This window comes from Arachis hypogaea, chromosome 12 (genome assembly GCF_003086295.3).
Source record: "Arachis hypogaea cultivar Tifrunner chromosome 12, arahy.Tifrunner.gnm2.J5K5, whole genome shotgun sequence".
NCBI classification, from domain to species: Eukaryota; Viridiplantae; Streptophyta; class Magnoliopsida; order Fabales; family Fabaceae; genus Arachis; species Arachis hypogaea.
The window spans coordinates 25,174,959-25,186,028 of record NC_092047.1 but is presented as its reverse complement, the minus strand read 5'-3'; the positions used below and the strand labels follow the sequence as shown (position 1 = coordinate 25,186,028).

General features: G+C 34.7%; 3 pseudogenes; 2 read left to right on the top strand and 1 right to left on the bottom strand.

The window, feature by feature from the left end:
- LOC112729867 (pre-mRNA-splicing factor ATP-dependent RNA helicase DEAH10-like) overlaps positions 1-11,070 on the top strand; it is a 93,048-nt pseudogene that overhangs the window by 20,911 nt on the left and 61,067 nt on the right.
- Positions 3,006-5,080, top strand: LOC112727184 (sterol 14-demethylase-like; annotated as a pseudogene).
- On the bottom strand, positions 5,305-7,725 carry LOC112727182 (UPF0481 protein At3g47200-like; annotated as a pseudogene).

Here is an 11,070-nt window from a genome sequence, read left to right as displayed (position 1 = left end):
GACCGGTTTTTTTTGCAGACCGATTTTGTAACTGATTTTTTGCAAAGAGATTTCGGAGGCTTCCAGCTAGATGATCGATTTTTAATTAACCCGGTCGAATTGACCGGTCCGGTCCGATTTTCAAAACCTTAGTTTTGAGTGTGGCTGGCTAGGTCATCTACTTGGCGTTGGGGGTTGGTTTATTTAGGGTTATTTAGTAATTCGGTTCGGTTCGGTTTTTTCAATTTTCAATTTTCGTTTTTTAGTTTGGTTAGTCGATTTTGTTCGGTTTGAATCGATTTTGAACATCTCTATATTTAACCCAGTAGCAAGTAACAACACCAAGGTTCACAGATTAACTAACAACAATTATTTAAAATTATCCACAATCCTAAATCACAGTAATGAAAAATTATGGTTCACAGATTAGCTAACAACAATTAGTGAATTATAGTTCAAAAAAAATTTATGATTATATTTTTACTAAATTAGTGAAGAAATAAATATTATACACTAATAGTTATATTTTTTACACTTTTATAATAACTAATATGCGGAGACAACTTACGAGACACTAATAGTGTATAATATGATGAGATAATATAATCAAAATAAAAATTAATAATCTTAAAAAATAATAAAATTAAAGATAATTAAAGATGTTTAAGATAAGATTGAAGAAATATATTTTTTTATCTATTAAAATTATGGATGAAAATAAAGAATATTTTAGATATAATTTTTTAAATTTGTTTCTAATTAAATAGAATTGAGAAATAAATAAATTTAATAATATTTATAAATAACTAATCTTTAATAATATTAGTAAATTTATATATTGATTTTGTTACACATAATAATAATTTATTTTTTTAATCTTATTTTTTAATTTAAATTTGTATATTTTATACGATTTACATGTTAAATAACTTAAGATATTTTATTATTTTATAATTTATTTTTAATTATTAATATTAAATTTATAATTTTAAAATAAAAATATAAAATTAATTTTTTAAACGTAATATTGATAGCTCATTTATTCTTTAAATTAGTATTAAACTCAATTTTTTTTTTTACCAAAGATAGGAGACTTGAACTCGCAACCTCTTAATTGAGTATGGGGAGACTATGCCATTTGAGTTATAACTCATTGGCTTAGTCTTAAACTCAATATTGATAACTTAAACATGAAAATTAATATTTTTAAATTTGATTATTCTTTTTTTTTTGTTGGAAGTAAAATTCTCAATTATTCCTGCGGTGAAAACCAAGAACTAATTTCTAGCTTAGTTGAAATTCACATTTTGATAATAGTAAATTCAACACGAGTTAATACTCAAATTGGCCCCTGAAATTTGACCTCCGACTCAATTTAGCCCTCAAGGTTTCAGTTGACTCTAATTGTACCCTGAAATTTTATCTCGAGCCTCAATTTGCCCTTCCGACGTTTTCCGTCACCAGAGAGCTAACCTAGCAAATTTAAATGACACCTGGCAGTCTCAAAACGACGCCGTTTTACTGTTGGCGCCAAAATTGTTAGAAACGACGTCGTATCCCTTAGAAAGGGGTTAAATGAAAATCCAAACACTAACCACTTTAAAGGTGAGACTCAGTTGACCCTTTCTCTTCCTCCACTTTCTCTCGTTTTTCTTCCCGTCAGAGAAGCACCATCGATGTCACAGTAATGGAGCTTTGAAGCTTTTCTTACTTCTTTCTACCCTCATTGTGAAGATTAATTACTTGGGAGTCATCTTTTGAAAAACAGGTTAATAACAAAATCGATGCTCTCAACTATCGTGCTCTGTTTTTATCAAAATATTGGTTGTGTTGTTTTTCATTTTTTCACCCTACTTGATCAGTGAAATTTTGGGAGAATGTGGTTGAATATGGTTGTTGATGATGATAGAATTTTTGTATGTTAGGGTTTAATTTTTTTGCATGTGTGTGGCTGTGATCAACCGAATCGTTCAATTCTTTATCCGTTTGAGTAGTCTTTGATTCTTCATATTCTATTTTAAAATAACAATTATACTCCTTCATATCCCATTTTAATTTAATTGTTGATTGGATAATTTCTTGTAAAAATAAAATATTTTCTGTGCTGAACATTATATGCGTCAATGACCACCATGAATGTTTAAGTGATAATCGTGAACTGAGGATTTTGTATTTTGGTCAGTCATTACAGTGTATTTAACTTTTGATTATTGTTTCGTTAACAGAATTTATGCTAATTTTTTTCATTATGTTCATCTTGTTCTAGATATTCCTTTCTTCCCTTATCCTGGCATAGTTTTCTACGAATTCTTATCACATTAAAAAAGGAGCTTGTTTCTATATTTTCATCTAATGTAGCAGAACACATAAATTGCTAATATAGGACAATTTTTAAACTCAGTTGAACACCATTGTCAACTTATATTATATTGATAAGTTTGTAGATTATATTAATAATAGGGTTGAATATATGCATGTGTGAATTCTATGGATGAATCTTGTGTTTATCCTAGTAGGTACAGCAGTAACATTAGTTGACTTCAATTCTTTGCATATCAATTTGAGAAAATTGAACTTCTAGATTTTATTTGAAATTTGTAGGGGTTAAATTGAAGCCTTCAAACATTTTGCCACGTCATCTAACTGCTAGGGTGACAGGTGTCTACCAAAATTGACAGGTCAGCTCTTCGGTGACGGAAAATACCGGAAGGGCTAAATTGAGGCTCGAAGCAAAATTTCAGGGTACAATTAGAGTCGATTGAAACCTTGAGGACTAAATTGAGTCGAGAGTCAAATTTTAGGAGCCAATTTGAGTATTAACTCATTCAACACAAAACCTACTAGTTACTATACATACATCATTATCTAAAAATCGAAATCCTAAACAGAACACTTTGTGTTAGTTTTTTAAATTTACCAAATACTCATAATGTATTAGTTAAACAAAAATATTATAAGCACATAAAAAATTAGTCATAATGTATTCATCTATTGATATATATACATACTAAGCCGGTGGCCACAACTTCACACTTCCTTTCCTTTTATTGGACATAGATCTATCATCACTCTTACTATCTTCCCCACTCCCTAACCTACCTTCTTCTTCTTCTTCTGGTTCTGCTTTCGATCCATTTCTCAGCAATTGTCATCTTTCTCTGGATAATTCATCCAATCGATGGACATTGATGTGTCAAAGTTCTTCAACACATGCCTCCTATTCGTGGCCACCATTGTTGTGGCCAAGCTCATCTCAGCCTTCATTGTCCCTAAATCAAGAAAGCGCCTTCCCCCAATCGTGAAGGGCCTTCCATTCATCGGAGGCTTACCCCGATTCCTCAAAGGTCCAATCTTTATGCTCCGTGAAGAGTACCCTAACTGGGTGGCGTCTTCACCCTCAAGATGTTCCACAAAAACATCACATTTATGATCGGTCCCGAAGTTTCTGCTCATTTCTTCAAGGCCCCAGAATCTGAACTCAGCCAGCAAGAGGTGTATCAGTTCAATGTTCCAACTTTTGGACCCGGTGTTGTCTTTGATGTTGATTACTCTGTTCGCCAGGAACAGTTCAGGTTCTTCACTGAGGCCCTTAGGGTTAACAAGCTCAAGAGCTATGTCGATCAGATGGTTACTGAAGCTCAGGTCAATGTTGATTCATGTCTAGTGTTTATTTTTGTTTGATATAGTATTATTCTGTTATTTGACTCTTGATTTGTGACATTAGCAATTTGCCTGTTGGATTTGACTTATTTTTTTCCTCCTAGAGTTGAATTTGATGATCATGTTACTAAATTGTTTCTCATTAGCTGCAGATCCATTTAAATTGTGCCTTTTTTATGTGTGCTTATTTCATCTTCTGTTTTTAATTGGATATAGTGTGAATCTGCATTCAGTACCTCATTGGATTTGGTCATGAACTTTTGCATGCTGCATCTTCCAAGCTAATAAATTGCAGCAATAACATTAGATAAGCCTTATGATATAATTATGGGTCTATTAATAATATTGAAAACCAAATTTGAATTGGAACCTTATTTCATTCCAGTGTTTTTAATTTGATAAGCTGGAGAGGCTTTTCAGCTCCATTTGTACTTGACATTATTTTTAATATTGTCTCATTATGTTAATAGTAAGTCTTCCGTTAAAATTTTCATCAGTATTGTACTGAATTGGCATTATGGGCTATTGGTTCTCTAACATGGACCTGATTTACAGGACTACTTCTCAAAGTGGGGAGAAAGCGGTGAGGTTGATTTGAAGTATGAGCTCGAACATTTGATCATCTTGACAGCAAGTAGGTGTCTCTAACAGCAAGTACCTTTCAGCTGTGGTTGATGAGCAGAAGATTTTGATGGAAAAGCACGGGGATCGAGTCGATCATGATGTCTTGGCCGAAATGGATGTCCTGTATCGGTGCATCAAAGAAGCCTTGAGGCTCCACCCTCCATTGATTATGCCTGCGAAGCTCACACACCGATTTCAGCGTCACAACACGAGAGGGGAAAGAATATGATATTCCTAAGGGTCATATAGTTGCCACATCCCCTGCTTTTGCAAACAGGCTGCCTCACATTTTCAAAGATCCCGATACGTATGATCCCGATCGATTCACTGTTGGGAGAGAAGAGGACAAGGTGGCAGGGGATTTCTCATACATCTCTTTTGGAGGGGGCAGACATGGATGCCTTGGCGAGCCCTTTGCATATCTGCAGATAAAAGCAATATGATCTCACTTGCTAAGGAATTTCGAGCTGGAGTTGGTGTCACCTTTCCCTGAGATTGATTGGAATGCCATAGTTGTTGGAGTGAAAGGAAAAGTGATGGTCCGCCACAAGCGGCGGGAGCTTTCTTTTAGTCACTAGGACCAAAATGTTTTGAGTGTTATGGCATGATTTCTTCTTTAAGCAGTATTTGTTAGTGTTGCTGGTTCTTCTTATTCATCCTCGGCCAAATTTCACTGTTTATTTGACCGTGGATTTTTTTAGTCTTCATTTTAACACTCTGTAATTTGGCAAGTGTTTTTAACTTATTTGGTTTTAGTGAATTGTGAATTTGTGATAGCTCCCAATATGGCTTTTTTATAAAACTTAGCTTTGCTTGATTCATGCATCCAGCCATATCCAGTGAGGGAAAGGTTTTGATGTTGTCATGATAGGTTTTAGTGAATTACATCATAGTTTGATTTTATTACTAGCTACTTGGGTTTGTGATCATCCAAGATTATCCCTCTCCAGGTGAAAGAATAACTTTCTCACAAATGAGATTAGGACAAGACACTTCCATTAAAATGACAGCTTTTTTTCCAAATTGATATATTGAGACAAATTTCGGCATGAAAGTTAAATGCATCAGAGAATCGGCCATTTTAATAGTATATGGAAACTAGAGTTACATGTTCAACCATTAAACGTATATAGAACAGAATAAACTAAAAGATTAATTGAACAACTCGACAGAAGTTGAAGATGGTGAATATTAGTACAGCTATCCCTACAATGGTAGAACTGCTTCTCCAAGGATCCCGGAAGTACACCCACCTGAGTGTGCCCATAGTCCATTTCCAAACATTGTTGTAATGTTCATTAAGATCTCCAATGATTTGTTGGTAACATGTTTTATTTGTCACAACATGTTTGCATAGACTATTAACCAGTGTTGCCAATTCCTTGTCACTTCCAAGTTCATGGACAATAGCTTCCTTCTCAACCATCAATTCTGCGTCATCCTTGGTGTGAATAAGAGAATCAATCAGAGAAACATAGTTGCAAATGTAAGGCTCCTCAGGATAGTGACACTGCTCAAATGCTATCAGGTTCCTAAGAACACATTCTGCTGTGGGAACTGAAATCTAGCCTTAAAACACTTGGAATATGGGAAGCAACCCAAGCAGAGAAACCAGCTGAAGAATCTCTTCTTCTCAAACTTTATGTCTAGCAAGGATCTATTATGAACCTTCTCGAAGCTTATTCCGGCTTCATTCAACTTTGTCGCGGTCCTCAGCATACATTCTTTTTGCGAGTAAGTGTGGCGACTCTTGTCATCGTTGAAACTCAGGTTCATGGGGAGATAAGAACATCGAACCAAATCAGTGAAATGCAGCGATTTCTCCCACTTCTTCGGCTCGAACTTCCTCTCAGAAGATTTCTGATAAGGGTAACAAGATGCAAAGTACTCATGAGCAAGCCTAACGAATCTGGAATGCTCTTTGAGATTGCTTGGGACACAAGTCTCATAGAGTTTCTCCAAAACTTGATTTGGAAGCTGGTTCTGAAGCAGCAGCAAGTCCCTCTGGATGCTTTTGCTAAGACATCGTTGAGTCAATACACAATCATCTTTGTGTTTCCACCGTTTCGCTTCCCTCAGAAAGAGTTCCATGTTGAAAACAGAATCCAGCAGAATAATCCTCACAAATTGTTCGCTTCCGATGTGAGGGAACTTCGACTGGTAACAACGCCTTATGATCTGCTCTTGTTGTTCAATGAAGGCCTTGAAGTCCTCTAGGGATCTTGTAGATACAGCACTCTGGCCATTTTATTGCAGGATCAATGTTTTCTGGAATATCAATTATTTGTTGAATAGCATATTCTTTGTTGAATAGCATATTCATCAATAAATGTAGATCCCATCACACCTGCTTAGCTTTTTCTATTGCAAATTCAGCATAGCAGATCCAATATCAGACATAACTAGGTTGTGATTATTATAGAACAGTTTTTTTTATAAAGTTCAAATTTTATGAAATTAAACATAAAAGAAAGGAGCCTCAAATGTTTCTATGTTGTGACATCAAGGTCAAGGATACAAATATTGAAAATAGTCTCTCCACTTGTAAAGATAAATTGTGTAAATATATACCAAGTATATATTTAGAAAAAAGGCCTTTTCAAATTAAGGAAGTAAAAAGGAATGTATTTGTAAAATTAGTGAGAAAAAGTGAAAGACACAAAGACATGGACATATACACAAATACATGATAAAAAACAATTGTGTTTAGTAGTTATAATGGACAGAACATACAAATTTGTAAAATGTCTACTTTATCCTCCATAGCATAAAAAATAGCATCATTATCATCTTCATCACCCTCAAATCTTTCAATCTTTTTTTTCACAGCAACTTCCAGATCTAATATCTTTTTCAAAAGAAAAAACTATAAATAAAATTAATTGCGAAACCAGAACATTCATCTACATAATCCCATAACAAAACAAGATTTACAATATATATTCTGAAAAATTTAAAAATAAAAATAAAGAAGCACAAGAAGATTGAAACAAAACAATGGCAGTATAATGATACTCACATTAACATTAATCAAATTACAGCAAATTCAGTATTAAAATTTAAAGTCAAACTAAACTCAAATAACCAAATCTGTGTTTAAATATTATTATCTAAAAAAGAAAAAACCCTTGAGGTAAAGTGTGAAATAGATAGAACAAGAGACACCTACAGCACCCACATTGACGGCGAGTCCGAAACGGTGAGGGAGGGGCGACGCGGTGAGACCTGTGACAGGGAGGGAAGGAGGCACCGCGAGATGCAGAAGCGCAGAGGCAAGAGGCAGAAAAGAGACAACACGATGGTGAGAGGAGAGGTTGAGTTGGGGGAGTTCCAAGTGAGGGATGCGGCTAGCAATGGTGGCGAGTAGATTAAGGAAGGCTGGAGGCGAGACAGTGATCATACTTCTAAGAGAAAGAAAGAAAGAAAGAAAGAAAGAAAGAAGATATGGAAAGAAGAAGAAGGGGGTTGAGGCACTAAGGGAGGAGAAGAGAAAGGCTAAATGGTTTGGATAAATCTAGAATTTTCAAAAAATATTAAGGGTAAATTTGTCCAAAATTTTAGTTTAATTTGTGTCTCACAATAAAAATTTGTGTCTCATGATTTGGGAGAGACACAAAATACACGTATTTTATGTATTTTTGTGTGTAACCGTATCTCTCTATTTTTTATGTCTCACAAAACAAACATTGAACATATGTTACAGTGTCCATGTCTTTAATGGACATAGACAGTATCTAAGGCTGTGTTTGGTTTATATCTTAAAATTATGAAGACATAGACACAAATACACAGAGTACATAGACACAAGAAGACATTAATTTTGTATTTTGTTTGATAATTAAGACATAGACAAAACACACCACTCACAATTTTATTAAAAAGTCAATTTTACCCCATTCATTCCAGTATCACTATCACCACTTCTGCCTTTTCATACTCCTTCAAAATCATCAAAATTTACCATGGCATCATCATCTTCAAGACCAACACATATTTTTTCTAATTTTTGATAATTCTTCATCAAAAACAAAATCAACCTTACAAGCATAAAAAATTTACCCAAAATTGCTAAAAATTAGCATAACAAACACAAATCTCTATCAATCCAAATACAGAATAAGTTATCACCTCATCCATGGCAAAGAACACCACAAATAAAATTAATCCAAAATTTAATATTTATAAAATAAACAAAAATACTTCAATAACATTCTAATTGAATAATACAAACATTCAAATATTTTATTAAAATTTTTTTAAAACAAATACAAATTGAATCTGAGAGTAGAATAAGGCAACATAGTAAATGAAAAAAAAAAGAAGTGGAGAAGAATGAAAAGAAAATGAAAATGAGAAAAGATGGAAGGACAAAACCAAAAATAGAAAGAAGTGGAGAAGAATGAAAAGAAGATGAAGAGAAGAAGAACAAAATGCGAATGGGGGAGAGCGTCTTCGTTGTTACACAGTCGTTGTTGATACTGATCAAAGGGTGAGGCAGAGAGACTTTCTTATTTGCTGTGACGCTACCTGCAAGGAGAAGACAGAAGACAAACAGCGCCGCCAAAGAGGATGGAAGCGACGCCATTGAAACCCAAATTGGGCAACAACAATGGAGGCTGAGAGAGGAAACAAAGAATGGTTGAAGAAAAAAATAGGTTGAAGGGATAAAATGGTAAAAATTTTTTGTGTCTCAACTTAAAAATGAGTATCTCAGTTAATTATAAAGACACAAATACATGTTTTTTGTGGGTATCTCTGTGTCACCGCGTCTCTCTTAGTTTGTGTCTCACGTGCCAAACAAAGAACACGTCCTACAGTGTCTCTGTCTTTGGCATACACAGACATCAACCAAACGGTGCCTAAACGGACACTCAATAGATGAATACATTATGACTAATTCACATAAAGACACAGTAAATAACTTCTTTTAAAGACACATTCATTCTACCAATTAATATTTGACATGTAGCATTGGTCAAATTAAAATACGGTCTATCTTTAGTGGTTCTGTTTATCTGGTTATAAACGATTTTTTTATGGTTTTTTCCCTCACCGCCACGCTCCTCCACTCTTACTGTCTCTCACCCTCACAGTTTCATCTGAGGGATGAAGTAGAATCGTCGTCTTCCCGCATCTGAGGGATGAAGTAGAATCGTCACCTTCCCTCGTTACAGCCTGAACAACGCCGCCTCCATCCCGGTCTTCATTGGCACTGCAGAAGCATCTTTGCTGGTCTTAGTTGCAGCTCGCTTGTCAGACTCTTCGGCATTCGCGCTCTTCCATTTGGTAGTCTTCTGTGATTTTATTCAGTGTGTGTCTTTTCTGAACTTGATGGAGTGTGGTAATTGAAGACCAAGGAATGCTGATAAAAAAGATTGGAATCATTATTATAGTAAGAATGTTATTGAGGGTGCTTATTAGTTTTAGTGATTAATGATGATGATGAGATGATTGTGGGTGTTGTTGCTGAAGAAGCACTATTATTTGTGTTGTTTCAAATAGAGTTAAGGATGATTAAACAAAATGGCTCAGTATGTGTGCTTCTTATGCCATTGAATTTGAATTACAAAATTAGTGAGCAGCTGTGTAAACAACTAATCTTGTGCCATTGTTGAATTTGAATTTATCCTTGTCATGCATATTTGTATCTTGAAGTTTTGTATATGCAATGTAGATATTAAAGAAGAACTTGCAGCAATTCATATGATTTAGTGTTTCATTGACTCATTTTCATATTTTTATTTTAATTATGTTATATTTCTTTTTTTAGTGTTCTTTTAAAAAAGATCAATACTAAGCCAATGAGTAATAGCTCAAATGGCATAGTCTGCTCATACTCAATTAAGAGGTTGCGGGTTCGAGTCTCATATCTTTGGTAAAAAAAAAAAGATTAGTACTAATGTTGTTATTATATTTGAACCAAGTAGGAAAAGGAAAAGGAAAAGGAATCACCAGCTATTATGGTGGCAAGAGCTGAGGAAATGAAAACAGAGCAGGCCTTAGTGGTGGTAAGAACAGAGAAAATGGAAGCACGACAGGCATTGGTGGTTAGTGGAGAAAAAGTTAATATTTTACCATCAAGTTGGTGTAAGATGGAAGATGGTGCCTGATGAGCGGATAATTTATACGCTTTTTGGCATTGTTTTTAAGTAGTTTTTAGTATGATTTAGTTAGTTTCTACTATATTTTTATTAGTTTTTATTCAAAATTCACAATTCTGGACTTTATTATGAGTTTGTGTATTTTTCTGTGATTTCAGGTATTTTCTGGCTAAAATTGAGGGACCTGAGCAAAATCTGATTCAGAGGCTGAAAAAGGACTGCAGATGCTGTTGGATTCTGACCTCCCTGCACTCGAAATGGATTTTCTGGAGCTATAGAAACCCAAATGGCACGCTCTTAATTGCGTTGAAAAGTAGACATCCAGGGCTTTTCAGAAATATATAATAGTCCATACTTTGCTCAAAGATGAACGACGTAAACTGGCGTTTAACGCCAGTTCCATGTTCCATTCTGGCGTTAAACGCCAGAAACAGGTTACAAGTTGGAGTTAAACGTCCAAAACAGGTTACAACCTGGCGTTTAACTCCAGAAACAGCCTAAGCATATGTAAAGCTCAAGTCTCAGCCCCAGCACACATCAAGTGGGCTCCGGAAGTGGATTTCTGCACTATCTATCGTAGTTTACTCATTTTTTGTAAACCTACGTTACTAGTTTAGTATTTAAACAAACTTTTAGAGATTTATTTTTCATCTCATGACATTTTCACGTCTTACATTGTATCTCTACGGCATGAGTCTCTAAACTC